Source organism: Mastigoproctus giganteus, chromosome 8 (assembly GCF_048544385.1).
Source record: "Mastigoproctus giganteus isolate SK-2022 chromosome 8, ASM4854438v1, whole genome shotgun sequence".
Taxonomy (NCBI): Eukaryota; Metazoa; Arthropoda; class Arachnida; order Uropygi; family Thelyphonidae; genus Mastigoproctus; species Mastigoproctus giganteus.
In genome coordinates this window covers 82,395,570-82,422,954 of record NC_143582.1, presented here as the reverse complement: position 1 = coordinate 82,422,954, position 27,385 = coordinate 82,395,570, and the positions used below count along the sequence as shown (strand labels likewise).

General features: G+C 36.3%; 1 protein-coding gene across 1 annotated transcript in view; it reads right to left on the bottom strand.

Moving 5' to 3' along the window:
- The window catches only part of LOC150081680 (uncharacterized), an 833,960-nt gene that overhangs the window by 229,451 nt on the left and 577,124 nt on the right, over window positions 1-27,385 (bottom strand). The gene's annotated exons all lie outside the window — the stretch shown is intronic.

The window sequence follows — 27,385 nt, the reverse complement described above, 5'->3', positions numbered from 1 at the left end:
AATATGGTCAAAAGAGTGGACATTTCAAGTATAAAGCACTCAAAAGCTTTATTATCTTGAGTCAGTTTCTTTATGCTATAAAAGTATATTCACTTTTGTTCTGACTAGAATTTTATTATTTATGAGTATATCAGAAGTATATTACTGAAATAATTCATTACTTCAATCAGAATAGTTTTCAGCATTTATTTTTCTCTTCTACTCGACTGAAAGAAAATATTCTATAGTTTTGAAATCATCTTTTAACACTGTAAAGGTATTTTCTGAGTACACACCAATATATACACTGTATATCAAAAATGTTCACATTTCATTGATAAATACGTCAAAATCATCTCTTGCAACACAGAATGTAGTTAAATGATGAAAATATAAAGTTCTAGTTGAATTCATATCTGATTAACGATAATATGGTGATGAGAGAGAGAGAGTTTGGTCTGTTTTTTTTTTTCTTTTTTATATATATGGTGCAGAGAGAGAGGTAAATAACAATTAATTTGGCTAAAACAATGTAATTTTCCCTTTCTGAAAGCTTTTTTATGTTTTAAAAATTCTTAACTGATTACACAGAGTAGAGATTTCACTTCAGAGCCATACGCCTCCATAGCCAGGTGGGAAGGAGCAGCAGTGCGTAGCACACGCTTCTTGATTAGACCGGGGTTCGAGCCCGTCACCACCAAATATGGAAAATGCGGAAAGGTCATGGAATGACCACCGTATATCCCGGAGCAATATGGCCTTAGTTGCTAATGCTCCTAAAAACCAAAATAACTAACAAATAACAATCAGAGCCATAAAAGTTCTTAATGTACGATACACAATAACATACGATACAGCTGTTTTAGACTAAAGGAAAGAACAATGCAAACATGTATTGCTGTAATTAATTTATGAGGGGAAAGTTTGTTAGATTGATCGTGGGATTGTTGTTGTTGTCTGTTGCTATTTGTAAGCAAGGTGTTGCACTGGCCACCTAGTGCCCAGTGTAACACCTTGCTCACAAATAGCTTGCTCACCACTGCAAAACCTTGCTCACAAAATTAACACTAATAATGTTGATAATTAGTGACATATCACTTTATCAAAATGTTGCTAAAGTGATAATTATGTTCATAATTAGTGATACATCACTAATTATCAACATATTGCTCCAATGGATAGCAAAACATTAGTAATTACAGATTAAAAATTCTGAGATATTTAAGTCCTTACACGAAACATTGAATTGATAAAATGTATTAATTTAATTTAACAATTTTTAGATTGTTATTTTTGTAAACAATGTCAGTATAGCAACTATTATCCATTTTCTCATTCACTCACTCACTCACTCACTCACACACACACACACACACACACACACACACACACACACACAAAATTCAAAGATGGCTCCTTAATCCATGATGTTTCTTGGCTATACCTTTAAGAAATTGTATCTTATGGAGTTTTATTTGTTTTAGCATATGTACAGATGTTCATATCTTTGGTGTTATTTTGTATTCATTCATTCACAAGAAGCCCTAAGTTTTGTTTCATACCTTGGGTAATGCTAGTGTTTTTTTTTTTTTTTTAAAACAAATAAGCCAAAAGAAAAGTTTTTTTTTTCAAAAAATAGAAAGAAAATGCATCAATTATATGGTATGAAGGTGAGAAGCGAATTTTTCTTTTGACATTATACTGTAGTGGGATTGCTGATACTAATTTTCTCTCCATTTTTCAATATGGAAAAATTGTACTGGTACTGGAAAATGATGCAAGGAAGAAAAGCTTATCAACAGCCACATAACAAAACAATAAAAAAAAGTTTGTTAAAAATGAGATATGTATATGATTTTCTCATCAAATCAATGTTTAAATCAATGGTTAGAGGCATAGTAATTAAATTTGATGAATTTGAAGTGATGGTCAAGACATCAAATGCAGACATTGTAGGAATATCAGAGACTTGGTGTCACTCAGATATAAGAGATGCAGAATTTGAATATGGAGAGTACGAATGTATACAGAAAGGACTGACAGGATAGGGGGAGGGGGGGGTATACTCGTAGAAGCACATAAAATCTAAGGCAGTGACATGGGCAGCCAGTGCAATGATGAGTCAGTTTGGTGTGATGTAAGCACTGAGAAGGAAAAAATGAGAGGAGGATTGTGTTATAGGCCTAATGACTGTGATGAGTATAACGAACAACTGTACGGAGAAATAGGGTGGGCCAGTAAATAAGAATGTCTTATAATAGGGGATTTTAATTTTCCAGATATTGACTGGAACTTGTGGGTTGGTCACTCACATTCTACCAAGACTTTTGAGGATTTATTGGATGACTGTTTTCTAGAGCAGCATGTTAGAGAAGCAACGTTGATATTATTATCAGCAGTGATTATTCATGCATTAAGAATCTGCAGATAAAAGAACCACTAGGTGGCAGTGATCACAGTGTAATGATCTGGGATTTACTTAAGGATGTAACTACCATCAAGTGTAAGAGGAAGGGTTTTTGCTTTTGTAAAGGTGACTACACTGGTCTCAGACAGTTTTTAAATTTTATGCAGTGGGACCAACTGATGATATTACCATCAGCAAATTGTAAACGAGAACCATTTAAGAGATTAATCATAGAAGCTACAAGGCTTTTCATACTAACTAAGAAATACTTTTCTCATCAGTTCATTATATCTTTTCAAGGTATAATGAACTGATGAGATTTGTGGCAGAGAATAAAAATGCATGGGTGGCATACAAATTATCAGGCAACACAGAAGCCTATGGTAGTTATAAACTGGTCTGTAATCAAGTCACAAAGGAGGTTAGGCAAGCAAAGAAAAATTACAAGAAATTTTTGACAAAGGATGCAAAGAAAAACAGTAAAGACTTCTTTACTTGAATAAACACTAGAAGGAAGGGAACGAATCAAATTGGTCCACATGGTATCAATGGTCTGACTGTTGATGATCCTACTCAGGTTGCTGACAAACTGAATGAGTATTTTGCATCTACATTCATACATGAGGAATTCCTTAGCGAAGTGGATGCTAGAGGTTTATCAAACTATAACAGAGGCACTAAATGATTTTGTAATAACTAAGAGGAAAGTGGAAGAGAAATTGCTGAAGTTAAAGAGGCACCTAGGGTGGATGGGATCTATCCAATTATATTACAGGAGCCAGCAAAGAAGGTAGGGACCCTTAGCCGTAATTATCAGAGCATCTCTGAATTCAGGGGAAGCCCGTGTGAACAGGAGATGCATGAATGTATCCTCACTTCATATAGGGGGATACGGGTAATTACAGACCTGTTAGCTTAACTTATACTCCAGGGAAAATAATAAGAGTCACTAGTTAAAGATGTGATGCAGGCCCATCTACACAGGAGTGCAGTTATACTTCAGTCACAGCATGGGTTTCTCAATTTGCAATTTTGTCTGATAAAATTGACTGGATACATGATGCCATAACAAAGGTACTGGATGCAAAAAATAATTTTTAATATTATATATTTGGATTTCGGAAAAGCTTTTGATACTGTTGCCCATAATAGACTTCTGCACAAATTAGAGCAGTATGGCATTAAGGGCAAGTTACTGCTATGGAAAAGGGATGAACAATGCTCTTCGACTATGTTATCAGTGGAGTTCCCCAGTGTTCGGTGCTGGGCCCATTGTTGTTTTCTGTATATTAATGATATTGATGAAGGTATAATCAGGCTTAATTTTGCAGATGATATAAAGGTAGGCAGAGTGGTTAATGATAGTAATGATGGTATGCTACTGCAACATGATCTAGAAAAATTAGGCAGTTGGGCTGAGAAATGTGATTTGAGGTTTAACATTAACAAATACAAAGTACTGCAAATGGGTAGCAGTAATTCCAGATTAATATACCAACTGTGTGGTACTATGCTCAGGGTAGTGAAGAATGAAAAAGACCTGGGGGTAACTATGTAGTCATATATGAAGTTTTCTGAGCAGTGCAGACAGGCTGCTAGGAAAACACATGGAATTTTGTTAATGATATACCATACTTTTGCTAGCAAGGATTAAGAGGTGATTATCCTCTTGTATAAGGCAATGGTCAGGCCATACCTTGAGTACTGCATACAGGTATACAGGTCTAGAGGCCTAATTTTAGGAAGGATGGTAGAGCTGCTGGAGTGAATACAGAGAGGGGCAACTAAATTGGTGAGGGGAACAATGGGATACAAGGAAGGCTTCAGTTCAGTAAATTGCAGCATCTAGAGGCACCTGCAAGACCATCTGATTGAGGTGTTTAAGGCTTTGAGTAGATTGAGAAAGCTCAATGGATTCTTCCTCTTGCTTAGACTATACACATGAGGGGCATACATTCAAATTTTGGAAGGATGGTTTCAGAACAGATGTGTAGAAGTTTGCCTTTAGCTAATGAGATAGTCGATTGCTGGAACAAACTTCCATCTGATGTTGTGGATATTTTTAATAAATTCAAAGAACTAGACAACTGTTGCAGGGGATGGATAGGTGAAATGAGAAGGTTTTTTTGCCAGTGCTGTATAAACTTGCTTCCTTGCATCATTTTCCACTGCTAATACTAATACTAAGATGATGATGCATAACTTCTTTAATTACTGACTCCATTATTTTTTGGGTGAACAGGTTAAACTTGTAGGTGAGCAGACAGCAGTCATCCACATCACCCTTGTGGATAGACATTTGTCATCGCCAATCTACAGGTACTTCTTTGAATCTAAGCACACTCTCATTATTATGGCTTAAAGTTTAAGTAATCCGGCAACATTGGGACCTGTGGGGTGCCTGATTAATGAGTTTGCCGGATCACTGGTGATTATTTTAGCACATACAATTTACCAAACAGCTAACCACCTCATCCTACCTTTAACATGTTGACCACCAAGCTAGTTTAAGAAAAAAAATTCCCCAGGGACCAAAAAATATTTTGCAAATAATTTGATTAGTTATTCTAAAATAAATATTGTAATGTCAGTGTTGTCATTTTAATATATATATATAAAAAAAGTCTTTTTGTTATGTAGCATTTTTGTGGCCGGTGTGGCCCAGTAGGTTACTTTATTTCTTGAGAAGCCGTGTCAGCCACATGTGTGTGACGCTATTACAGCATACATATGAAGGTTATTTGTGATTAGTTTATTGCACGTGCGGTGAGCACTGCAATAAAACTAATTGCGATAAAATAAACTCTCAAACATTGCAATAAGTTTGTCAGTATTGTTAGAGATTTTGTGAAAACAAGTTTGTTAGTGCGCTGCCTTATCCATCATATTGTGTTGTGTTTTTCTGCAAGTTTGTACAAGTGTGTTGCAAAAAAAAAAAAAAAAAAAAATCTAAAAAGGAATGGCTAAAAGAAAATTACTAAAATAAGAGGAACTGTTTAGTTTAATTCTGCTTAATTTACAATTAAGCAGAATTAAACTTCTCACAGACACACTACTGTTGAGTTTTTTCAGAAGTTCAACTTTATCTGTTATGGACAATGTACAGTGTTTACACTTTACACCACGAGAGCCATTTCCTTTATGCATTGGAACCATGGCTGGGGCTAAATGTGAGCAGATTATAATAATAAATGCAGAAAAACAAGTGGGAACGGCTTTCCAGTGTTTACGAGTTCGCACCAACAGCTGATGCTGTAACCAACACCACCAAAACAGTAGCAGCAGGTCGGTGCGCCAACCTGGGAAATTTGAAATTACGTTCGCAGAAATTATGTCCGAATTAGCGGTGGAACCGGAATACCGGTGGCCGGATTAGTGATGGTCGACCTGTACTTCTTAAACCTTTTACAGCTTCTTTCTTTTAATATAATTGATTAGATTTCATCAGCCTCATTGTTTTGCTCACTTTTAGCTACCATTTGTGTACAATCTTACTTTCTGTTATTATAAAATCATTTAATTCCCAACCCATATTTGAGAGATTACTGATAAACTCACCCATAAAAGCTTCATGTGTGAATGTAGATACAAAATATTTATTCAGTTCATCAGCAATCTATACAGAATCATCGACAGTTATGCTGTTCACATTCAGTGAACCAATGTATTTCATCCTTTTCTTCTCGTGTTAATTATGTAAAGAATTTCTTGCTGCTTTTCCAAAGAGACATTGTAATTTGCCTTAGTCTGACTATCTCCCTGAGTACTTCGATTAGATGTCAGTTTATACTTACTGTAGGACTCTATCTTCTGAAAATTTATAACTATCCTTGCATTCTTTGTCTGTCTATGTTACTAAGATGATCAGTTCATCTGACATATTTTGGCATAAAACTTGAACAATACGTATTTCTTAGATGGAAAATGTGATCAGGGCTGTAATGGAGGGTATATACAAGTATACCCTCTGGATTTTTTTTAGGTGAATAGTTTATACCTTCTGGTTTTTGAAAAACTTGCAAAAAAATCAAGTATTTTTAAAATATTTACTATGCTGTATATACCATCTTGCTTTCTGTTATAATAAAATCATTTAATTCCCAACCAGTATTTGAGTAGAGGGGAACAGGTATCCTGTGTGTTATCAGACACTCAGTCTAAAACACTGATGGATCCAATATCTTTCTATTACAGAAGATTTAGGAGAAGTCCAGTTGGCCCGCCTCCCTAAAATCCACTCATGCACACCTTCTCGATGGTAAGTCCTGTTACGTCACTTAGGTGGCAACGAATGTGTAGAGTGGTTCTCTTCAAGACGCCTGGTCAGCGTGAAGAGGAAAAGACCAAACCTCCAGCATATGACAGCATGACAAAACAAATGGCCCTCAGTCCCCAGCGGCTTTCACTCCACCTCTTATGGCAGCGAGAGGATCAGAGTGGAAACAGAGGGTGCTAAGAATCTCTGGGTACAACCAGACTGCCATGCACGGAAACTGAACTTGGCCTGTTACAATGTAAGATCACTCATCGGTGAAGACAGGATATTAGAGCTGGAAAAGGAATTAGAAAATGTGAATTGGAATATCATCGGTTTGCTGAAACAAGAAGAAGAAATGAATCACTTATAAGTTTATCAAGTGGAAATCTGCTGTACATCAACGGAAACAGTGAAAGGAGTGATGGTGGAGTTGGGTTTCTGGTCCGTAAAGATTTGAAAAACAACATTTTGGAATTCAAAAGTACATCACCAAGGGTGTCAAGACTAATACTCAAGATTTCTAAGAGGTACAAGCTAAAGGTTATAATGATTTATGCACCAACATCGAGCCTTGATGATGAAGAGGTTGAAGAAATATACACCGAAATTAAGAGTCTTCTAGATGAGCAGAAAACCCACTACACTATCATTATGGGGGACTTCAATGCTAAGGTTGGAAAAAGACAAAACAGCACAGAAAGGGGAATTATAGGAAATTTTGGAATTGGTGAAAGAAATGAAAGAGGCGAAAGACTTATGGAATTTGCTGAATCTCAAGGATTGTCAATAATGAACACTTTTTTCAAGAAAATGGTGAACAGAAAGTGGACATGGAAGAGTCCAAATGGGTTAACAATTAATGAAATCAACTTCATCCTCACTAACAGAAGATATATTGTGAATGATGTTACCATCCTGAATAAGGTAAATGTTGGAAGTGATCACAGAATGGTAAGATGTACACTTGATATAGATGTAGGAAAGGAAAGGAAAAAACTGACTCAAGTAAATATTACCAAGATATTTGAGACAACAGAAGAGGAGAAAAAGCAGTATGTACTGGAATTTAAGAACAAGTTTGAACTTATGCAGATTGCTCAAGACCAAGATATCGATGAGGAATATTACAACCTTCTGAAAGTGATAAAGCCCAAGAAACCTATAGGGAAAAGAAATCCAAAGAAGAAAAAATTAGTAAAGAAACACTTGTTATGATGAACCGAAGGCAAAAAATGAAGAACAAGATAAACACTGACAAGGAGAAAATTGAGTATACTGAGTTATGCAAAGCCATTAGAAAGAGACTCAGAGAGGACATAAGAAGATTTAACACAAGAAAAGAAGAACAAGCATTAAGGGGAAACAAAGGATTTAAATCAGCAGCCATGAGCTGTAATACAGAAAGACAAATGATACTGAAACTGAAGAATAGCGATGGTGTACTTATAAACAGCAGAGAAGGCATAATTCAAATAGCAGAAGACTACTATAGAGAATTATACAAGGAGCGAGGGAATGATGCCAGCAGTGGGGAAGATGGATTGCAAATTAGCAACACATACGACATACCCGATATTCTTCCTGATGAGGTAGAACATGCATTGAAGAAAATGAAGAATCAGAAAGCCCCAGGGGAAGATGAAGTTACTGTAGAGTTGTTAAAATTGGGAGGAAGAGATATAACACAAAAACTGGCAAGGCTCTTCAAAAAGTGCATTAGAAAAGGTGTGACGCCGAAGCAGTGGAATAATGCAATCATAGTTTTGCTGCATAAGAAAGGAGATAAATCAGAAATTGGAAATTATAGACCAATTAGTTGACCAATTTCCTATAATTTCCAATTATAGACCAATTAACAATTGGTCTATAATTGGAAATTATAGACCAATTGTTATCCCACATCTACAAGTTGTTCACACGGGTCATTATTAACAGATTAGAAAGAATACTTGATGAGAATCAACCGAAAGAGCAAGCTGGCTTTAGGACAGGATTCTCAACTATGGATCACCTTCCCGTAATATCACAGCTAATGGAGAAAGCAAATGAATATAAAACACCATTATAGCTGGCATTTGTGGATTATGAAAAGGCATTTGACTCTGTACAGAGGCAATGTTTCGGGCACTGGAAAGACAAGGCATAGATACCCCACGTATTATGATTTTGAAGAAAATATATGAGAATTCTACCTCCTTTATTAGACTAGACAAAGAAAGACAGTAGGAAATTTAAAATCGAGAAAGGAGTTCGACAAGGAGACACAATATCTCCGAAGCTGTTTACTGCTGCCCTTGAGGAAGCTTTCAGAAGATTAGACTGGTCGCAGAAAGGAGTCAATGTGAACGGAGAGTATCTAAACTATTTACAATTTACAGATGACATTGAGGTCATAAGCCGCAATCCCAAAGAATTAGAAGAAAATCTTAATCAGTTATGCACAGTTAGTAAGGATTTTGGACTAAAGATGAATATGGCTAAAACAAAAGTAATGATGAACAAGTATGCCATGGAAAGGGAAGGGAAATAATGATTGAAGGAGTAGTAATTGAAAAGGTGGAGTCATATACTTATCTGGGACAAGTTATTAGCTGTAATAATGATAAATGGCTGGAAGTCAAGAGAAAAATAAATTTTGGATGGATAGCATTGAGGAAATATAGTCACATACTGAAGAGAAATATCCCAGTTTGTCTGAAATGTAAAATAATGAACCAATGTATACTCCCCACCATGACTTATGGAAGTGAAACTTGGGCACTCACGAAAAGAATGGAAGAGAAGCTGAGAACTACACAGCAAAGAATGGAACAAATTATATTGGGAATCAGACTTAAGAAGAGAAACACATGGATTAGGCAGTAAACTCAAGTAAAGGACATTTTTATCAGAACTAAAGAACTAAAATGGTCTTGGGCAGGACACATAGCTCGAAGACATGATGACAGGTGGACTAAGAAAATAACAGAATGGTACCCAAGAGGAGCTAGAAGAAAACCTGGAAGACAAAGGCAGAGATGGATAGATGAAATTCATGAGTTTGTGGGTAGTAAATGGATGGCCAGTGCTCAAAACAGAAGGAACTGGAAAGTTGCTGGAGAGGCCTTCATCCTGCAGTGGATTGAAAATGGCTGATGATGATGATGATATACTATCTGGAATTTCATTAATAAGCACAGTATACTCTCTTCATATGTACCATTCACAGAGTATACCTTCTGCTAATTTTACAACTACAGCACTGGGTGTGATAAGCGTAGTGGCTTCTATGATTACCTCTCTGAATTCTTCCCATTTGGCATCTACAGTTTTTAATGACGTCAGTTGATCCCACTGAAAAGAGTTTAAAAATTGTTTGAGCCCATTATAATCACCTGTGTGAATACAAAATCCCTTTCCCTTGACAGTATTTATTTCTTTGAATAAATCCTGCACAATATGCTATGATCACTGCTACCTAAATTCTCTTTTACTTGAAGATTCTTTATACGTGATGAATAATTACCAATAACCAGATCAAGAATATTACTTTCCTTTGTTGCCTCTCTAACATGTTGATGTAGAAAGCAGTCATCTAGCAGTGTTTTGATATGGAGTTAGATGCTAAACCACAAGCTCCAATTGATATCTGCAAAAGTTAAAATGCCCCATAATAAAACAATCTAATTTGCTGGCCTAATCTAATTATCTGTATAGTTAGTTCATTATTCTCATCATTTGGCCTAGAATACTGAACAACAAATTTTGGGTCATATCTTATGGGCATAAAAGTAAGTTTACTTTATAGATTTTAAGGTACTAAACACAGATTTTAAGGTATTAACAAGATATTTTTTATTTATATGGGAGTAAGATGTAGCTATGAACATACCTGAACCAAACATAGAATCATTTCCCCTTTCACTGGTATTCAGCTTTGGGAGCATCCCTTTTCACTATCCAATGATAATTGGCTAACATTGTGGCACTCCATTTGCTTTTGTATCTTTGTTCCATTGCTGTGATGTCTTGATGAAAGTGCTCATCATGACATTGCTGCAATGTCTTGATGAAAGTGCTCATCATGTTTGTTGCTGATGGCGCTATAGTTTGGTGAGAAGAAATCCAAGTGTGAGTGCAAGAAATGCATCTTCAATGAAAAATATTGCACCCCAGTTTTTTGTAGCAAGTAATGAGATCTTCTACAAGCTGTCTGTAGTTGCCGGCTTTAACATTTCCTAGAAAACCAGTCAAAACATTTCAAAAGGCTTTCTACACTGATTTCTCACTATCACTAAGGACACATTCGAACTGCTTGTCTTTGAAAAGTTGCCTTATTTGTGGACCAATGAAAACGTCTGCCTTAATCTTCTTTGGAATTTCTCTTGCAAATATGTTAATGCAGGACCATTCACTTCCAAAGCTTTCATGAATTTTTCATGAGCTCCAGTTTGATGTGGAGTGGTGGAAGCAAAACTTTATTTGGATCTACCAGAAGTTCAAATACTATGTTCTTCATTCCATGTGTTGATGATTTTCGTTGAGGCCAACTCCTCTTCTTATAGTTCATATCCTTAGCACGGCTATCTCACTCGCAGAAAAGCAACAATACTTAGCGTAACCCTTTTGTAGTCCTAATAAAATGGTGATTACCTTTAAATCACCATATATCTGCCACTCATACTTCTGATAATGGCATACCTAAGAGGATATTCTCCATGTTTGCGTATGTTTCTTTTTTTGTGGATGGCATATGCAGGCAGCATATTTCCATTGTGTAATAACACATAACACAACCCTAAGGCTAACCTTAGAAGCATCAGTAAATAGTCTCCATTTTTCGGGAACATGCCTCACGTTCATTGCTGCCATTAGACCATCAACATCCTTACAAACAGTAAGTTCACCTTCTGTTTGATAGAATTTATCATAGTCTTTATTTCGAGTATGTATGGTGTCACTTTCACAGAATAATCTAGAAGATTATTCTGTGAAAAGAATAATCTTCGGGGCCAAAAGCTTTGTCTTATTCTTCGACAGTTTGAGAACCCTGATGAGGTCATTAAGCTCACTTTCTGTGATCTTATGTGTTCAGAAGGATAAAGGTTTGGACAAAATGGTGGATACCTTGATGTAGATGGCTGCTGTACTTCTTTGTGTATATCAAGTTGATGTTCTTCATCTTCATCAGAGGGTACAGAAAAATGGTTGGGTGGTTCAGGAATAAGTACTTCACCATGAGGCATGGGAAGAATTGCAGATGGTATATTTTGGTACGTCACTGTCCACTTTTTTTTTCATTGTTATTCCTTTTCTAATAGGAAGCACCACACAGAAGTAACAGTCTGTGGCATGATTTGTTGGCTCCCTCCATATCATGGGCACTGCAAAAGGCATAAAACATCCCTTTTGATTCACCCATGTATTGAATTTTGATGAACAGGTAGTGCAGCATATGTGTGAAGCCCAGTTCTAGTCCTGGTCACCTACTTTACACTTAAAGTACACGAAGTAGGCCTTTTTTATGGCTCGAGTTAAGGGTTAAGTTTCTTGAAGCTAACATGACTTCTCTACCTACGTAACAGAAGTCATCTGGACTATTCACACATTTACAGGCATATTAATCTTACATGACACAAATACTGTAGGAAAAGTAGGAATCTCACAGAGAACAATGGTTAACTGAAAGCAAATCACCCAATACCTAGCCCTATTTGAGGATTACTGCAACAGAGTTGAAGATGCATTTGAGGCTACAACTTATCACATGATGCAGAGCGAGATGATAAGAAAATGGTGGTACTGGAACTGCAGTGTTGCCATGCATTTTGCCGAGAGCCATAGTTGATAATTCAGAGTAACTCACTAATATGAGACCCCAACTATAATTTGAAAACAAGAGCTAATCAATAAATTTTAATGTGATTTTTGTGTTCAGCAGCATGAAATTAGTCAAGATTGGGTATTTTTGTTTTCATAACATTTTACATGTTGACCAGTGTAATGGACTCAAATTCCTCCATTTTGTTTTTCAGTTTTGTCACACTAGCCCGACTCAATATTAGAGTGGCAACTGATGTCTACTGGTTCTACTGCTTTAGAGTCTATGTGCTGCAATTTTTAATGAAAAATTTGCAATTTTTAATGCAATTTTTAATGAAAAATTTGGCTTAATGAATTTTAATGGAAAATTTAAGTCATAATTTTGATAACTTGTAGTGTTTTTATTTAATCTCTTTCTTTTCGACTTCAAGTTAATAATAGTTTACCATACGCTAAAATTAATTTTTTCCTTCAGTTTTCTATTTTTATTATTTATTATTTTCTTATATATTGTATATATTTATATTTATATATTGTTTTCTATTTTTTATTATACTTTTTGAAATATATATAATTTGAGAGTAAAGTGAAGGAGAAATTGTTGAAGATAAACACAAGAAACGCACCTGGGGTGGATTGAATCTATCCAGTTATATTAAAGGAGGCGGCAAAGGAAGTAAGCAAACTCTTAGCCATAATTATGAGAGCTTCCCTGGACTCAGGGGAGGTACCCTGGACTGGAGATGTGCAAATGTGACCCCAATCCACAACAGGTCTGTAATTACCTGTAATTACAGACCTGTTAGTTTACCTTCTGTTCCAGGGAAATTAATGGAGGCACTGGTTAAAGAAGCATTGCAGGATCATCTAGACAAGACTTCAGTTATAGCTCGGACACAGCATGGGCTTTTTAAGGGGAAGTCTTTTCTGACTAATTTGATTGGATACTATGATGTAGTTACAAAGGAACTGGATGCAAAGAATATCTTTGATATCATATATTTGGATCTTAGAAAAACCTTTGATACCGTTGCACATGGAAGACTGCTGCACAAATTGGAGCAGTGTGGCATTGGAGGCAAATTGCTGCTATGGATAAAGGGGTGGTTGAGGGGGAGAAGACAGAGAGTGGTAATCAATGGGCACTGTTCATCGTGGACTAATGTTATCAGTGGAGTTCCTCAGTGTTCAGTGTTCGGTCCATTATTGTTTTCTGTATTTATAAATAATATTGATGATGGTATATCAAGCTTAATGTCCAAGTTTGCAGACAATACAAAAGTTGGCAGGGTTGTTAAGGACACTACTGATGCTATGCTGCTGCAACAGGATCTGTAAAGGTTGAGAAGATGGGCTGAGAGGGAGCAAATGAAGTTTAACATTGACAAATGTAAAGTACTACATATGGGAAACAGCACCATTGCAATGTATCAACTCTGTGGTACTACACTGACAGTGGTAGAGAATGAAAAGGACCTGGGGTAATTGTGCAGGCAGATATGAAGTTTTCTGAGCAGTGCAGATGAGCTGCAAGAGTAGCTCATGGTGTCTTGTCAATAATATACAGGAATTTTTCTAGCAGGGTAAAGGAGGTGATTATCCCCTTGTATAAGGCAATGGTCAGGCCACACCTTGAGTACTGAATACAGGTCTGGAGGCCTCATTTTAAGAAGGATGTAGAGCTGTTGGAATGAGTACAGAGAAGGGCAACAAGATTAGTGAATGGAACAAAGGGTTGCTCTTAAGAAGAAAGGCTTAAGATTTGCAAATCACAATGCCTGGATGGAGATCTGATTGAGGTATATAAAGCCTTGAATGGTTTGAGCATGCTCAATGCTGATGGGATTCTTTCTCTTGCTCAGACTAATCGCCTGAGAAGGCATAAATTCAAATTGAGGAAAGACAGTTGTAGAATACATGTGCGGAAGTTTGCCTTTAGCCAGCGGGTGGTTGATTGCTGGAACAAACTTCCATCTATCTTTGTAGAAGTTGATAGCTTAAATAGATTTAAGGCAGAACTTGATAAACATTTGGAGCGAGTGGATGGGTGAAATAGGGGTTTTGTTTTTTTTTTTTTGGCTGATGCTATATAAACTTGCTTTCTTGCATCATGTGCCTTTGCTAATGCTGAATTTGATGTTTATAATGAGCAGTTGTGCAGAGAAATAGAGTGGGCCAGTAATGGGGGAGTTAATTTTTTCGGATAATGACTGGAATTTAGTGGTTGGTCACTCACACACTAGCAAGGCTTTTGTGGATTTATTTGATGATTGTTTTCTACAGCAGCATGTTTGGGAGGCAACTAGAGGGAGTAATACTCTTGATCTGATTATCAGTAATACTCTGAGTTATATTATTATTTTATAAAACTAAATTTGTTCAATCTGATAATTCATTATCAGTTATAATTGGTATGTGCCATGTAGAAGGGAAATACATTTCAGTCATATCTGCATTAATTTCTACTCTTTAAAAAACTGATCCATTAAGTGTTAAAGAAAAAGTTAACATTGGACTATACGTTTTCAGTGGTCCATCAACTGTATATAATGTAAAGAGGGTAGAAGTACTTAGAAAGTGTGTGTATAAAGTACAGAAGTAGCTATTAAAAAGTAGAATGAAAAAGTTAACCTTTTTGCACAGAATGAAAAATAAAAAAAATATATACTGTAGGTATACATATTTTTTGTGTAAAAAATTGACATTATAAAAAAAAATGCTAAATTAAGAGAAAGAATTAAGATCAAGAGAAACCAATTATAGTACTCTTTGCCAAAGAGGACTGGCTGTTGTCTTGTGTTAATATACATGGAGCATTAAACCCAACATTGAACCCAAAATATACACCAATGAGCCAAAACATTATGACTATCCTACCTAATATGATGTTGGTCCTCCACGTGCAGCCAAAACAGGTCATACCGGCAAGGTATGAATGCTAAGAAGATTTCTAAATGTGTCTTGTGCTATCTGCAACACATAACCAGCAGATCCTTTAACTCCTGTAAGGTCCGTGGTTGAGATGTCACAGATCGGAGTTGCTTTTCCAACACAAACCATACATCCTTGATGGGATTGGTGTCTGGGGAATTTGGAGGCCAGGGCAATACCTGGAAGTCGTCCTCATGTTCTGTGAAACCAGTCTGAAACAATCTAGGCGGTGTGGCATGGTGCATTACACTGCTGAAAGACTACACTGCCAGAGGGGAAGACTGTTGCCATGAAAAGGTATACCTGGTCAGCAATGATGTTTAAGTAGGTGGTAGATGTCAGAGTGCCCGGCACATGGATGACTGAACTATCCGAGCAGAACATCGCCCAAAGAATAACACCACCCACCAGCTTGTTTTCATCCCATGGTGCATCCAGGTGCCATCACTTTCCCAGGTAAACGATGCACACATAGCCGGCCATCTACATGGTGCAACAGGAAATGTGATTCATCGGACCAGACAACATTCTTCCAATCACTCAAGGTCCAGTTTTGATGCTTGCATGCCCATTGTAGGTGCTGTTGCTGGTGAACCATGGTTAGCATGTGCACTTGGAGTGGCCTGCGGCTATGCAGCCCCATTTTCAGCAGGGTTCGATGTACTGTTACTGGCTAGTTGCACAACGTACCATCTGGGGAGCCTTGGCTCACCTGAAGCATCAATGAGCTGTGTTCATCCAACACCTCGCCAGCGGTTCATGGGTTTTCCCTCCTCAGACAACTTTCAGTAGGTACTAACCATGGCTGACCGAGAGCATCCCACCAGCTGTGCCATTTCGGATATATTCTGATCTTTACATGGTCAAACTCGCTTAAGTCTGCTGCCTTTCCCATCTGAAGAACAAGAGCTCAGTAACAGGAGCTGATTAATGGAGCTCAGTATCAGGTGTTTTTTATACGATGTCCTGTAGTTCACCTGCAGCTGCATTGATTTGCATAACTACTCGCTGGTCATAATGTTTTGGCTCATCGGTGTATATATATATTTTTGAACATCCAGAATGTTTTGTAGGTATTAAGAACAATGGTAATGTATTACCATTTATTGAAATATTGAATATATATATATATATTTTTTTTTTTTTTTCAAGCACAAAACAGTAATCGGCCATCTGTCATCATTGCTTTATTCCATTTACCCTGCTCTTCACTCACAGTACTTTTGAGTAGTTTCCATAAAACCTTCTAAGATTCTGTGGAAAGTATTCAAGGTGCTCATGCTGCAACATGCAACCTAGTTTTTTGAAACTAGTAAGCATACTGTTGCTAATCTACTCATAATTCATGTGATTTCATTTGTAAAGGTCAAAAAGGTTTTTCACACTCATGAGTGCTGACCAAGTTTCTACTTCGTCGAGATGTAGCCGTTGTGAATTTATCATCTTGCTAAACTCTGATTTGTAGTTCACTGAAACACTAATGTGGAATATAGCATCACTATTTTCCATAGAGCCTCCTCTTTATTTACTAACTTAACAAATTGTTTCATTAGTCCCAGTTTTATATGTAGTGGTGGCAGAAGTGCTTTTCTTAGAGAGACAGTTGGTCAATGATCATAATTTTTCTTCCAAGTGTGAGCTTAATCCTTCTAACTTAGTCTTTAAAATCTAGTGATTGGCTTCAACCTTGCTATCCCACTTTTGTAGAACAGCAAGGCTAATTTTGTATAATCAGAGCATTGCTTCACACCTTCAAATCATTTCAAAAATGCACTCATGATTGCCAAGTGCTAACAGATTCCTTTCATTCAAACTGGAGCCTAAGAGTTCTGCTGAATTCTTCAGTAAATCCAAGTTCTGTAACAGACCCTTCAGTTCAGCTTGTGTAAACTGTTGTGGACTCTTTGATGTGATTTCAAATTCATTATGCTTACTTTGGGAACAATCAGAGTCTGTACTGGAATCAAGAACATTCTGAGATTTAGCTGGAACCAGTACCCCTTCACTGGGTGAGGAGGATGAATAGCCGATAGCAGATTTGGATATCATATTGCAGTTTTGTTCTTGGTTCTGTGTACTGTAATACTGCATGTGCAAAAATAGCAATGTGATGTGTGGTCTCAGGATTCACACTACAGTGCAGCACAAGGAAATTTTGCCTTGCATTTAACCTGTCTGATATTTTCAACACACGGGAGTCAAACATAATGTGGGTGTCCATCACCTTTGTTACCGATTATAACATGGAAACATGCATTGTACAATTTCTTGTAAAAGTCAGTGAATCTGTGTCTGATTTTGTGGTATATAATTTACACAAGGTGGAAAAGAACGAATCTGGACTGCTGAAACACTGAGAATGAGACATTATGTGAAAAAAAAAGTTACATTAATAATAACATGCATATTAATGATAATTTAATAATTAAAAAACTTATCACACTTCTTTCATTACTAGAAAATAAAATTCACGACAGTAGTAAAAATTGGGGAAGGGGGATGTTACAAATTATTAAAAACACTCCTAGTGTAAGTTTTATTACTATCTGCTAAGATACTGTACTATCAAAAATAAATGGATACCAGAGTTAGTTTTCTAAGTTATAAGAGATGTTGATTTTTTAAGTGCAATAATAAATAAATTAGTATTGCAGATATACCCCGTCAGAGATTGGTAATTTGGAATCTCCTCTTTACGATCTTCTCTGGCTTAAAATCTCTCTATCTCATTCTGTCAAATTCATCTGCTGTCTCTACCGTTCTCCCAACTCCACTAATCACTTGGAACTCTTTGACTTCCTCTCTTTGCAACTTGACTTTCTACAGTCCAACTTTCCTAATAGTGAGGTAATTTTCCTTGGTGATTTTAATGTTCACAACTTCAGCTGGCTTCCGTTTTCTAGTCACAATGACCCAGCTGGTTGAGATGCTAAGGCTTTTGCAATTACTAATGATCTGGCACAGATTTTTCATTTACCTACCAGAATACTGGACAATCCTAACCATACAGCCAACACACTTGATCTTTTTCTCACAAACAACGCTTCTAAGTATACGGGTGAAGTGAGTGGTCCTTTAGGCACTTCTGATCACAACTTGGTGATTGTCTCTTCTCCAATGGAGCCTTTACCTCATAGCTATTCCCAAACTCGTGTTTTTTGGCATTACAAGAATGCAAAATGGGATGACCTATGTGACTTCTTTTCTTCTTTTCCTTGGTCGGATTACTGTTTTAAAACTTCTGATATCAGTGCTTTCTCAGATCATGTCAGTTGTTGTTGTTTGGTTTTTAGGAGCATTAGCAACTAAGGCCATATTGTTCTGGGGATATGCGGTGGTCATTCCCTGATCTTTCAGCATCCTCCATATTTGGTGGTCACGGGCTCGAACCCCGGTCTAATCAAGAAGCGTGTGCTACGCACTGCTGCTCCTGCCCACCTGGCTACGGAGGCACCTTATCATGTCAGTGAAATTATTCTTGTAGGAATGGAATCCTTTATTCCACACTCCAATTTAAAATCTCATCCTTTATCTAAATCTTGGATTTCCAATAAATGTGCTAAGGTTGTTTAAGAGAAGAACGTTGCATATCAGATTGCAATCCACCCAACTTAATGGGTTTTTTTAACAACTGCAATTTGCAAATATCTCTTAGTTTCTTATAAAACTTAACTGCTGTGACTTTCAAAATCTCCAGATGGAATGCTGTTGTAGTTACTAGCATGCACGTTGACCAAAAGTATATAATATATATTATCTTTTTTAATGGAAGTTTTGCATTTTCCATAAAACTATGTTTTAATAAAGAAACTCGCACAGAACATGTTTTAAAATACCAGAACTTTCCACATGACTCTGTTCATGATTCAATTAATTTAAAATATCACTGCACCTCAAACAGTAAAATTTCAGTCTTATTAATTTAGTTTTCATCAAAAAATCAAGCAACATTTTATTTTCCTTACAAATTTCTTCCATCTTTAAAACATTCATTGCTACTATTACCTGTTTACTATTCTTTACAAAACTAATTATGCACCGTTCTTTACTCATAAATACACATCATCATTATACCAACCAATGGCTACACAGTAGCTTGTCATCTGTCACACCCATCACCAATCATTTCATTGTTTGCCACGCCTACCTGTCAATCAACATATTGTTCTTGACTTCTGCACCAGACTGATAACTCCTACCGTCTGTTTACTGAGCTAGCAGTGCTAGAGTGCGGTATCAGGAAACTAATTTTCCGGGTAAGTTAGCTGACGTTTCCAGTGGTTCTCGTGTTGGCTTTCTTTACCTTAGCCCATTTCAAAACTAATATATATATATATATATTTTTTTTTTTTTTTTTAATTTCGAATTCTGAAACGGTCAAGGTCAAAAATGTTTTACTTAACCCAAATCTTGCTTTTCAAATGCACATGGATTAAACTGATATACATTTGTAGTGCATGTATGTATGTAGTGTGCCCACCATTGGTGCTTGGATAAGCTGTAGTAATATTAATAAATTTCTTAATATATGCATATAATTTGTGATCTTTATATATGCATATTGCTCTATACAGCTATGTAGGAAATTATCTATATTTCAATGATTGTAAATTAATTTATTCTTTATAAATTCATTTATGATCATTCATGAGTACATATAGATATTATTAATACAAACTTATGATCAAGCCAAACTTACACTAAAGCAAGTATCATAATACTCATTCAATGCACTGCATTCTTCATGAAATTTTTTGTGCTTTCCAGTTTATATTAGCTGAAAGTCATTCAACTTTCTAAATTTTGCGGTTTATGATTTCTAAGGGAACAATCTGAACAAAATCAGAGAAATGCTATACAGATAATGAATATCCAAGACACCGAATTAATACATCACCAAAGCAAAAAGGAAATACAACAATAAAACAAAAATGAGAAATGAGACTTTATAATCAACAAAATCAAATAACAATTAGTACATATAGTCTGTAAATAAGGAGAAATTATTAACCAAGTCTTTTAGGCCAAATTAAATCAAAGATATAAACAATTAAATTTTTTTTTAAGGAAAAAAAAATAAAAATGGGATGAGCAGAAAAGGTACAATTTATGGAATTATGTGAATGAAGAGAATATATCTAGGATAAGATAAAAGGGCTGAGTGTATCTAAAGCTTTTAATTGCAGGTCTCCGTAGCCGAGTGGGCAGGAGCAGGAGTGCAGTAGCACATGCTCTTTGAGTAGACTGGGGTTCAAGCCCCTGACTGCTGAATACGGTCGATCTGCCAACCCGCACTGGACCAGTGTGGCAGATTATGGTCCATTTCCCTCAACATGAATTGTTGAGGAGGCTTCCACCCTGCAGTGGGTTGATAATGGCTGCACTTTACTTTTGAAATAATTTTGAGTTTTCTATTTTTATTTTAATATACTAAACTGTAGTTGATATATAGTTTGAATTTCTATAATCATGTAGGTTAGTTTATTTTTGTATTTAGTTAAGTATATGGAAAGCTACATCTTCCAAATTCAGATAACCTATGTTATCGATATTTTGGAGGGAATTTTTGTAACTTTCATTCAGTAGCTTAAATTTAACTTCTTTTGTGATTAAATTTTTGCGAACAGTTTAATTTCTGTGATATTTTGCTAAGATAAATTCTGTAATATAATGTAAATTTTAATTTCATAATCTATATAAAGTTCGTATTTTATATAAATTATGGCTGTAGAAGATTCACTTACAATACAAAGTCCAGGGACAAGGTCTACTGACAATACAAACTCCAGGGATAATGGAAATGCTTGCGGGTATTTCTGGTGTGATTTGCGACTTCATTTGCACAGCCTGTGGTGCATGTATTCTAAGGCTGATCTAGTACACAGACCTAGCTCATCTGGCGATTCTTTACTTTGCAACTGATGTAAGGAGTGTACCGATCTCAAATTACAACTTGATGCATTACAAGAAAAATTTGAGTCACTGATAAAACGAGTGCTTGCCCTAGAAACAAATAGAACTAGGAGCTCATCAGGGACTCAAGTATTTTCTGACCTGCCAAGGTCAGGAAATACTTGAGTCTCTGATAAGCTCCTAGTTATGCAACCCCAATTCGTGACCCAGAAAAGAATAGTCAAGTGCATACCACTCTAGTTGAAGGTGATCTAGTTTTATGGGGTGACTCTATTGTCAGGGAAACGGGTAACATTTTTTGTAATAAAGATAGGTGGTCCAGAACCAGGGTGTTTGCCAGGAGCTACAGTTGATGATGTTACCAACAGATTGTTAGATTTTATGAGAGGTAAAGAGAGAATTATTATTCATGTGAGGACTAACAATATTAAGCGTACATGACCTGACCATCTGTTGGAGAAATATAGAAGTATGCTGAGAAAATGCTGCGAGTTAGATCACAATGTATATGTGTCTGCAATTCTGTCTGGTCATGACAGGAGGGACTATATGCTTTAAGACTTATGGATTGACTTGAGGGAATCTGTAAGGCTCTTGAGAGAAATTTTTATCAGCATGGCCTGCATTTGTAAGTAATAGGAATCTATTTTGTAGAGATGGTATTCATTTGAATAAAGATGGTGCAAAGATTTTTGCCAGTATCATCAAGGATACCCTAAGGGTTCAGGAAACTGCTAGTTGGGGGGGGGGAGAAGGGTAATTTATATCCACATTTATCTGATTATACTGGTCAAAGTAATGCTTGCACTCACCTCAAGAATTCCCACAACAGCCCAATGTTGAGAGGATGTTCTGTGGGTAGCAATGTTTCAAATGAGAGGGAAGATATCTTGGGATACAAACATAAATAACTTCAAGGGGTGGGTCAAAGTAGTAAACTATAGAAGATTATTTAGTCTCAACCATATCTACAGTAATGTCAGAAGCATTGTCAATAAAATGGCTGAATTTGAACAACTGGATAGGACAACTAATGCTGATATAATAGGACTAACAGAAATGTGGTTCCACCCAGAAATTGGTGATGAGTTTCACTACAGTATCTATAATGTATTTAGGAAAGATAGGGAAGATAGAAGGGGTGGAGGGGTCATGCTTCTTATCAAAAGCAACCTGAGAGTGAAAAGAATTTTTGCTGAGTTACGTCTGCCAGCATAGAATCTGTGCAGTGTGAGTTAGTTGGAAACAAAGGAACAATGAGAGTGGGAGTAATCTACAAACCAGAAGATTGTGAAGAATATGACGAGAGTTTTTACATGCAGATTAAATGGGCAAGCAACAGTGACTGTCTTATTATGGGTGACTTTAATCTGCCCAGATTGATAGGAAAAAGTGGGAGGGAAACTTATGATGGGGAAAAACATTTTTAAATAAACTAGATGATTACTATTTGTATTAGTGTGTTAGAGAAAGTACTAGGAGTGAGAATATTCTTGACCTCATCATTATTAACAATTCAGATGACGCCACAGGGCTTTAAGTACAGGAACCATTGTCAGCTGGAAGATGAAGAAATATATTGCAGTAGTTAAAGGCATGGGTTTTAACTTCAGAAGAGGGAAGTTTGACAGTTTAAGGCACTATATGCCATCTGTGAGCTGGGCTGATTGCTGAGGGATGGCAAAAAGATTTGAATTATGGAAGAATACATTTAAAGCAAAAATCACAGAAGCCTTGAACACATATCTTTAAGAAAATATTGCAGGAGGAGAATGCTGAAATGGATGACTGAAGAGCTGGCTGGTCAAATAGAGCAGAAAAAGATAGCATGGGACAGTTACAGAGCGATGAAAAGTACTGAAGCCTACAATTGATTTGTAATACTACTACCACAAATAAGGTTGAGGAGACCAAGGTTGTGTATGAGAAAGCATACTAAGAGAGCAAAGAATGGGAACAAGGAATTTTTCATGTATGTGAAAACAAGGAAGAAAAAAGCGAGTCAAATTCAACAATTTTTCACAGGGTGTGGGAAAGTCTTAGACCAGTGGTCTCCAAACTTTTTTGGTCGCGCACCCTTATTTTACTTAAAAGGACTAGCGTGTACCCCGGAATAAAAAATTAAATATATAAGTTTAATATATTTTTATTTATTTATAAATGATTTACATGGAAAGCATTATATCTAAAATAACATTTATAAAATCGCATATAATTTTAAAAGAACAAAAAAAAAAATGCTAAACAAAATTAAATTGAAGTTCAAGTACAAAATGCATGTACTTGAACATGTATGATCGATGGCATGATCAAATAAAACTGTGCGATCAAACAAATCTGCATACTGAAGTATTAAAAAAATATTTATTTATAATTTTTATTTTCAATTACGTTTCAAAAAACTAAAGTTTTCATAATTAATTAATATTGATTTATTGCTCATCATCTCGCACACCCCACTTTGGAGACTGCTGTCTTAAACAACCCAGCTGATATTGCGGATGAATTGAACAGGTACTTTGCATCTGTCTTTACTGATGAAAGATCCTTTATGCTGAGAAGAAGCTGTGTGAGTGAGGCTGAGCCACATGAAATTTGCGATGCCGTAATTACAGATGATTGTTTATTAGAAAAACTTTTGAGCATACAGGCAAGTAATGCATCCTGCAGTTGATGCATAGTTTTGAGGGAGAGTGCGAGGGAGTGTATTGAACCATTGAGGTTAATTATGAGGGCACCTTTGGATAGGGAAGATTCCTTTGGATTGGAGAAGTGCCAATGTATTGCCAATACAGAAAGTGGTTCTAAGAGTGAAGTTGGTAACTACAGATCAGGTTAGCCTGACTTCAGACTAAACTGATCTGTAAGAAAATTCTTAGAAACACTGATTAAGGGTGCAATCCAGGAATATTCAGACAGATATGGCATTCTGAAAGACAAAAAACATGGTTTTGTTAAAGGTATATCATGCTTAACTAACTAAGTAGACCATTTTGACACAGTTACTCATATGCTGGCTCCAGGGAATAATTTTGATAAAGTTTATTTGAATTTTAGCAAAGAATTTTACTGGGTCCCTCATTAGAAGTTGCTATATAAGCTTGGACAGGTTGGATTACTGGTAAGGTTCTAAGGTGGATTGCTGGGTAGCTGCAGGCAGAAGGCAAAAGGCTGTGATTAATGCATACATACTGACTGGTGTAACGTCAGGAGTGGGGTCCCTCAACAATCGGTTCTTGGACCACTGTTATTTCTCATTTTCATAAATGACATTGACAAAGGGATAGAAGGTGATGTGAAAATTTGCAGAGTCATTAATGGTCAGTGCCAAGCAGCACTCCTTCAGGATGACTTGAACAGACTTCAAAGATGGTTACAGAAGTGGCAGCTATGTTTTAATACTGCTAAATATAAGGTGTTAGGGAATAGGAAACCACAAATAAATTATACACTTGGGGGTGAATTAAAAACCGAGGAGGAGAAGAGGAAAGGGATCTGGGAGTTACAATATGTGCAGATATGAAGTTTTCTAAACAGTGTAAACAGGCAGCCAGGAAAGCCCATGGTGTCCTATCAATGATTTATTAAACACTATCCTGTAGAGATAGGGACGTCATAATCCCACTGTATAAGGCAATTGTAAGGCCATATTTGGAATATTGTGTTCAAGTATAAAGACCTCCTCTGAAAAAAGACATCGAGCTTCTTGAAAGGGTCCAAAGACAAGCATCTCAAGTGGTGAGATTGGCAGAAGGAAGACCATATGAGGAAAGACTGATTTTGTGGGCCACAGAGATTGGAAACCAGGCATCTCAGAGGTGATTTTATTGAGGTTTATAAGGCTCTGAGAGGGATTAGAAAATAAATGAAGGTGGAATTCTCACTGTTCTAATCAATTCAGAACTAGGGGTCATAAATTCAAATTACATAGCTTGAAGTTTAGATTAGATTGTAGGAAGTTTTCTTTTAGCCAGTGAGTTGTTGATAGTTGGAACATTTTGCCCTTGCGAGTAGTTGAGGCCGACAGTTTGAATAAATTCAAAGGTCTACTGGATACTTACCTGTGTGAAGAGGGAAGCATATAATTTGTTTTCTTATCTACTTGGTTGGGGTTTTTTTTTTCTGCCAGTACAGCAAAAGCCTGTGATGTCTTCCTTTCACAATATTGTTATTACTATTACTTAAATAAAATTAAGCAATAGAATAAAGAAACAGGAATAACACATCACACATAGCAAGGGTTTGCTACTGCATCAAGATCTGTAAAAATTATTATGTTAGGCTGAGAAGTGGCAAATGAAGTTTAAAATTGACAAATGAAAGGTACTGCATATAAGTAGCAGTGATCCTGGAATAACATACCAACTACATGGACCACACTGAGAGTAGTGGGGAATGAAAAAGATCTGAGGGTAATTGTGCAGTCAGCAGTAAGTTCTCTGAGCAGTGCAGACATGTTGCTAATACAGCTTCCCAGGTTTTGTCAAAGATATACAGCAATTTTTCCAGCAGGAGTGAAGAAGTAATTATTTTGTTGTATAATACATTGGTATAACCACATCTTGAGTATTACATACTAGTCTGTTAGCCTTATTTCAGAAAGGATATGGGTGCATTGGAACAGGTGCAGAAAGAGAAAAAAGATTAGTGAAGAGAAAACAAGGTACTCTTACTGAGAAAAACTTCAGTTCTGCAATCCTTCTTTTTGCTCATACAAAACAAATGAGGGGCATAAATTCAGTTTGAGGAGAGATATTCACAAGACAGATGCGTAGATATTTTCCTTCTGCCATCAGGTAGTCGAATGTTGGAACAAACTTCCATTTGGTGTTGTGTACATGGGTAGTTTGAATAAATTCAAGGAAGAGGTAGACAAACTATTGGAGGGGATGGACAGGTGATAGGGGAAGTTTTTTTTTTTTAGCTGATGTATAAGCTTGCTTTCTTGCATCATTTGCTATTACTAATATATTAATGGAAAATGTTCCACACCAAAGGGCAAGTAAAATTTTCTTATAGGCAAAAGTAGTAATGAAAATACTCAGCTGCCATACAACAGAATGATAAGCTAAGAATAACAGCTGAGATAACTAAGAATGGTAAGTAGAATCAATTACAAAGTAGATACCACAATGACAGCAATCGGATACACAGGTTTTATTTCCAAAACAGTGAACGGTTATTTAAAACTTAAAAAATTACACAGAACACTGTTTTATATTCCAGAATAGTTATGATAAATTGAAAATAAGTTTGACTTTAATATGGCACAAGTGTGAAAGGCCTTAATTATTCCAAGCAAGGTGGTTCTTATTTTGTTCAAGTTCTTACCTTCGTGGCCTTAATGTAACCACTGGTAAAACTATGGTTTAAATAAACAAATTCAGTAATAAATTAACTGATAATAAAGCAATGGTTTTGATAAAGAAAAATTTAGAGTTTTCAATGTCTGGTTGAAAAACAAAATAAATAGTAAAAACTGTAAGGTAGTGTAGCTTTCATAAGAAAGCTTTTCTTCTATGAAGTGAGTAGTTAATTTTCATTAAAAATATAAAAATAAGATGATGATGATGTAGCCTCCAGTGGTGGCTCATGGCCAGGTTGTTTGTTTGGTAACCTATTATAAAGCAATATTATTTATTCCTACACTTCAAAGTACTAAAAAGGATTTAGGGCTGAAAGCCTCAGACTACGGTAATTTACTAGACAAACAAGTTAGTGCAAAGCATCATTTCAATTCATAGTAAATCAACAAAGTAGGTGAAATAGCAGCATTTTTTACATCTATTGTGAACGGCTTCACAACAAGCTGCCTGTTATTGCACTACCTCGAATAAGCAACGTTTCCCCAGTAGAGAAGACTAATGTTACTTATTCTCAGCGGATACCACCACCCAGACAGCACTGTTTCAAAGCTTGTGGCTTCTCATCGGTGGGTGGGTGGGAGGGTAGGTACCTCAGTAGTACAATGAGTGACAAGCCAATTATGAAGTTTAACTCCACAATACTAGGCAACTCATTGTGAAGGCATTCACAATATGAAATGTAACAAAAACGATGCTATTTCACCTACTTTGGTGATTTACTACAAACTA